The sequence below is a fragment of the Haliotis rubra genome, unplaced genomic scaffold (genome assembly GCF_003918875.1).
Source record: "Haliotis rubra isolate DU_JTF1 unplaced genomic scaffold, ASM391887v1 Scf207, whole genome shotgun sequence".
Taxonomy (NCBI): domain Eukaryota; kingdom Metazoa; phylum Mollusca; class Gastropoda; order Lepetellida; family Haliotidae; genus Haliotis; species Haliotis rubra.
In genome coordinates this window covers 1074630-1081253 of record NW_025766081.1, presented here as the reverse complement: position 1 = coordinate 1081253, position 6624 = coordinate 1074630, and the positions used below count along the sequence as shown (strand labels likewise).

Here is a 6624-nt window from a genome sequence, read left to right as displayed (position 1 = left end):
AAGGAAGGATTTACGAACTCTAGGGATCATCTGGATCAGAAGAGATTGTCAAGGGTAAACATAAACAAAGACAAAGTCTATGCTGGTCCTATGGAATACAGATTGTATGCCCCATGGCGTGTATTTCAACTACCATTCGTGTCACATCTTAATTTACGTGTGTGTAACGATGCATAATGAACGTGAGGTGGGTGATTCAATCAGGCACGCATAGCATAGTTGGCAAAAAATGTGTGTTTGTGTGTGTGAGTGTTTTTGTGTGTGTGTGTGTGTGTGTGTGTGTGCGTGTCTGTGCATGTGTGTGTATGTGTGTGTGCGTGCGTGTGTGTGTGTCTCTGTGCATGTGTGCCTGCGTGCGTGTGTGGTGTTGGCCTAGTGTTAAAGCGTTCGCTCATCATGCCGAATCCCAGGGTTCGCCACAAGAGTACAATGTGTAGAGCCCATTTCTAGTATGCCTCGTTGCCTTGACGTAAATATATAATTGCCAACACTTAGCTATATGCAGAGACAATAGGATGAACTTCCCCTGTAGCGGGCGACCAAACAAGAAAACAATGTCTGCATTACTATGTCGAAACGTCGAAGTCTGACCAATTGTCATATACTGTAAACGTATTACCCGTGATGTTACAAACGCTAATTAAAACATTATTGAGGCGAAGTAAGTACACTTTGCTTTTCCGAATGTTCACCCATACACCAATGGCAATGTGAGTGAGAGTGAATTGTTCAATGAAGCCATATTTCAGTAGTATGTCCCTCCTGTTAAGGTGTTTATAACTTCAACACGTCAGCGCTCATTTCACTGAGCGTCGGACAGATGTACCTCCGAACGCTCTATATACGGCTTCACTGAGGGCCCATATTTCATATGTTCCACCCGGCTAGTTTCCTTTTGGCGGGTCACATGACTCGGGTGGTGCGAGACAGAAACGTGACTACTTGAGCTCTCTCAACAACATATTTACCCCAGATAGGTCTAAATCGGAACATGCCAAGTCGATCACGAATGATAAAGACACGGGACCTGTGACTCACAAGGAATCTATTTGCATTTTGCCGTGACCGATCACGTAACCTTATGGTTCCATCCATAGGTATGTACACTAATCATGTATGAGTGTTATGTAACTCTTGAATTCTTTAATGGGCATATTAGAAGTTGAGTTGAGGAAGAATCATGACAAGTTTTATGGATATACAACTTATTTTATTTTGTGGAGGCGACGTTTGGACATTGACTCTTGAATATCATATCACAGTCTATTTTTAATATATTCAGATTATTTGACAAAGGAATCCAATTTAACACGTATAGGCTCCCTGACAAGGAATCCAATTTAACATGCATAGGTTCTTTGACAACGAATCCAATTTAACCACTTATTGGCTCTTTGTCAAAGAATCAAATTTTAAGATAATGATTTGTTTTACATCCATATAACAGCAAATATGTTTCTATTTTTTAAATATAAGTTTTGTGAGTTTAAATATTCATATTGCACGTTATCTAAATGCAGACATGTGTTTGACAGGATATGCAAAGACTGAAGTGTCAAAGATATGTTGGAAACCGTGTACAGAGGCTTAATTTTCACTGTAAACAGAGCAGAACATCCGCCGAGTCATCTCGCCCGACCAGCAAAACACAATTACACAATACATAGATAGCCAGAGGTAAACCTCTTCCTTAAATACTATGTTTAGTTGAAACACCTTTGACACAAAGGATATCATATTGCTTACACAAAAGCAATGCGCCATATAAAACCCACATTCAAAGTCGATTTAGGTCACCATTGCTTACCGAGGGTCTGTCATGACTCAGGTGCATGTATACTAAGCTATCAATGTATCTATATTCTGGTCGTTCCAGTCGGGTGGTTTTGTGGTAAGGGGATGATTATATATGTGCTTTGAGTTACATTTTATCTCCGGGAGAGTCATATAATTTTTCTTTCTTGGGAATTACCGTCTCGTGCTCTCTCGATCAGAGCGTTACGACCATTGAGACGTACTGTTGAGAGGGTATAAAAGGTAAAGGATTTCATCTTGGTCGGCTAGATTGCACTGTTAAATGGGTCACAGGGCTCACGTTATAAACGTACAAGGAAGTGGCATAGAGGAAGTTGTATTCAAAGTACACCAATAATACATACTAAGTTGTAAGAGGCGACAGAGATATGTTCTTGGACAGAGTCATGATTCCATTCGACACTCGGGAACAAAGTTTAATGCTAATTCTACAGTGTCCCTTGTGATAATGCTGGAACATTGCTAAGAGCTACAAAAACCCTTACCCACTCACACATACACCTAACGTATTGCGTTTGTATTCAATGAGCAATATATAGACGTCAACTTCTGTAATATGAGGAACATACGAGGGCGTTTCTGGTATATTTTTACTCTTGACGTCAACGAAGACATGCCGAATCGTTGCGTTGTCAATCTTTATTCAATCTTTATTCATACTGAAGGTCACAGGCCCATAGTATACAAGAACATAGTACATAATATCATAGAAAAGAATAATATAGTCACATCACAATATGTCATATCACATCAAAATGTATCACATCATATAACATCGCATTACACATACTTTGTCGTATCACATCATATCATAACACACCATATTACATCATATCCGTTCTTATCCGTAAGTTGTCAACCTTTATCTATCAGGCATTGTCTCTAAGAAATATACATAATAATTCATAGAATGTATGTACTTATATTGTTATTTGATATGATATGGTATGATGTGGTGCGATATGATATAGAGAATACTACACTCGGTCTCATTACATACGAATTATACGAAACGAGTGTCCTTCCTGTGGTATCTGACCGAGCGAAAGCGAGGTCAGATAACATAGGAAGGTCACGAGTTTCGTATAATTCGTATGTAATGAGACCGAGTGTGGTATTTTATTTATTACCCACGTCTTACATGCATGAAATTGACAAAATATTTAGCGTATTTTTGTTATGTTTTTGGTTTCAAACCGAAACCGGTTTCATAAAGAGGTTGCAGAAGAGTTTTGTACTGTAGTACAATATTTGCATGACGTCACAGCCTTGGTAACCGACGTCACGATGCATGTCAGTTGTCATCGCCTCGTACAGCCTCCTACAGTAAACTACTCCGTAGCACCTCGTTTCTTGGTTTCCAGTTGCTTCATTTGGCTAACATCACTGGTGGAAACATTGCGTTTATGTTTTTAGAAGGATATAATGTCTCAGTTCGACTCACAATTAAACAGCGACACGGCAACGTTCGCAATGTTTACATTCCCACAATGCATTTAAGTTGTAGAATGAATGAATTCACGTGTTTGTTATGAATGAAAAAATAGTTACGTCAGAATGTGACCTAATTGAGAGGTCATCGGTTATCCAATCAAATCGTTAGAATCTCAGGTCAAGTCGTTACGACACAGGTCAACGCGATACGACACTCGTGACGTACGAGATTAGTATGCAACTACCCATACGTTGACCTCGTAATAAGATATGATATGATATGATATGATATGATATGATATTTTAACTCCCTCATCAGGTATGTTCCTCTTGTTACACAAGTAAATTGACATCATTATACACATGTATGTCCTCGTTATGTGTATCACCTCTAGATGCCATTCAAAGACTTTGTTTATATATGGTGTCATATGATAGTACAAGAGGCATGATTTACAGTGTACTAGTCCGCGTGTCAGTGAAGGCAATATGGTCCTTGTATCTGTAGAAATTTCAGTGTGCAGTTGTTGTGATCTCTGCTTTCATTCAGGTCTACTCAACCATGAACTATAAAGCTTTAATTGCTGACGTAAATGAACACAACAGCGTAAGGAATATACAAAGTGGTTCATATGCTGACACGGATGTGCAAACTGAGAGTGTTAAGGGTGTAAAAGCTGCGCCACAAAGAGGCGTTTAAAGAGAATAATAGTCAGTTCCAGACAAGTTTTGGAAACGTTTAGATAAGGTTCTCGATTAAAAATCTGAAAATTAAACTATTCTGGAATATCAGAGAGATGGGCAAGGCCGTATGGCAGTCCTCCCCGGGAATTGATTGCAAGCACATTCCGACTGTAACGTTTCACATCTGATAAGCCATGATGTGGTTGAAAAGGTCATTATGACATGTCCCGTAAAATGATATCCTCAGATCTCTGTTTAGCGGGCGCTAGAACTAAGATACAATTACTTTGCCAACAATTGCCCCACACAATGCATATTAATTAGCAAAAGATTTTTTTTTTCTGTTTTCAGACAATGGAGAGCACCGCCTATATCATGGGTCTTATTATGACCCTTTTTGCAGTATTCTCGATCTTTGCCTGCATCGTGTTTTCCTTTTTAAGATGCTATAAGAGACGGAAACTTCGAAGGAGGCGCGCACATCAGACAGCTGCAAACAATATTTATCAACAGAATGTAGTCTGTAACTCACTTCCGGGCACAACCGGATATCCGGTGGATTCAGATCCAATGTCGCAAAATGTGTTTTTTATAAGCTCCCCAGGTCTGGTCACACTCCCTCCCTACTCTGAGACATATAAACCAGAGCCACCACCTCCATACACACCTTGACCTGAGTGACCTGTATGACCTTCACCTTCAGGAAATATCGAAGCATCGCCATTATGGATGCATAATTCTGTATCCTATGTGGGCCTTAAAGAAACAGATGTAAAACATGACAGAAACCATCCGGATGTGTCTTTTTCTGACATGCACTGTGTGAAGATTCTGTGGTTAGTGCAACCTGTGTTTGGTCGGACTATCAGACTAAAGACAATGGAACAGTGCTGAAGACGTTACTGGGTGACCAGTATTCTTGGAGGGAGATTTCACAAATTTGGAGAGGACGACTGGAAAATAGTCAACCTCGGTAATTTGGAATCATTATACTCAATCAAAACCATACCAATCCCTACCTCCTGTCGATACTTAATTAGCTAATTAAACAGCGACGCCCTGGTACAGAATCAAATTACAAATGGGCACATCATGAAATACAAGCAGCAGGGCGCGTTATATTGAACAACGTGATTGTGTCAGGAGGTGGTGTTTCAGTATGAGTTATGACAAGAAGCCTTTTTGCCAACTTGAACTGAAAAAACGTGCGACATAATTCAAATACACAACCAACAACATTGCTTTTACCGAATTGTGTATTTAGACTCTTTTTCGCCATCACATTTGCAACAGGCTTTCCCCTTTTACATTGCTGGTGTAATGATTGGTCTTCATAGCCATTCTACTTTCTCATTTATACTTCAGTTAGAATATTAGCCCTGTTCTACTTTCAAGAAAGACACACGAGCACAAATTTTGGAAAAATATTTTGTTTACATATTAGCATGTATAACCTTTGAAGAAAAGAAAAATGCTATCTGAAAATCACTTACCTAATATGGTCATATGTCGGCGTGAAAAGTGTTGGCGGAAAATGTTATAACCTCTCTAAATGTGAAATTTGACAGTTCTTGTGTTTGAAAATGGCCTCGTATAATATATACTCATGCCAATAATGGTTGTCACCCCCTCCCCCACCCCAACACCACACACACATCACACCCTCTCCAATTAAAATAATTGAAGGGGTGACAACCATTATTGGCATGAGTATATTAAACACATGTTGTGTCTATTATATTTTTAACATATTCGCTGTACACTTTATGCCATAAGCCATTAGCAAGAGACTGACACATGAAAGGCACTGTGTTAACGGATGCACTGATGTAGCTAGATTTTGCTTTCTCGATCCCGGTTCCATATACTTTACACTTTAGTGGCGCTTGTTATAACTGACCATTAATATGAAACTATATGCACGGTATTTGAGTATCACGGTGTTTGTCTTTGGTTCTCAAACCCGGAGGTACCAACGATCTCCCAACCACCAACCCTTGTTGTTGGACGTGTTCTTGTTCTATCTGTACCTTATTGTCTGACAGTGGCATCACGTCTGTGTGAGTGTCTAACCATACCATGCCATTATGTGTGTTCAATGTTTTCTACAGCTGGTCTGTTAAGTGGATGAAAATATTTGGAATTGGTTGGACGTAGCCAGTTTCGTACTGATGTATAATTTAACTGTATGAACTAATCATCATTCATATGTTGATTTTTATATTTATTAACTTCAATATGCATATGAAATTATATATTTATGAAGAAATATACACGAGTTGTAGTTCTTAAATGCGATGCACCCCTGAGAAGGCTGGGTATATACGTAATATATTGGCATGTATTCAAACAGTTCACCCTCAATATAATAATAATTTGTCCATCTATATAGCACCAAACTCAACGCTAGGTATGCTCATAGCGCTAACAATCAATAGCACAGCACATTATTACCCTGGATAACCCAAGCAGAGGCAAGCTTGAACAAACTCACTTGCCTAAGGAGAGACCACATGTATCACATGTGCTTCGTTGTGGAGCAGGACTCAAGTCCAAGAAACTCAGGAGTCAAGCTGCCAAACACGGTCATCCATCCAAGGACTTTCCGCGCTCAACTTTGCTCAACTTCAACTCATTTGTGACCTGAGCTCTGTGCACAGGACCGCACACCACCAATATAGTTATTTATAT

At 39.4% G+C, this 6624-nt stretch overlaps 1 long non-coding RNA gene across 1 annotated transcript; it reads left to right on the top strand.

Annotated features, from left to right (window-relative positions):
• Positions 1-811: 811 nt before the first annotated feature.
• Positions 812-6204, top strand: LOC124276219. Its single transcript, XR_006898451.1, has 2 exons — positions 812-1097; positions 4285-6204. It is a non-coding gene; the product is annotated as an uncharacterized LOC124276219 (long non-coding RNA).
• The last annotated feature ends 420 nt before the right edge of the window (positions 6205-6624 follow it).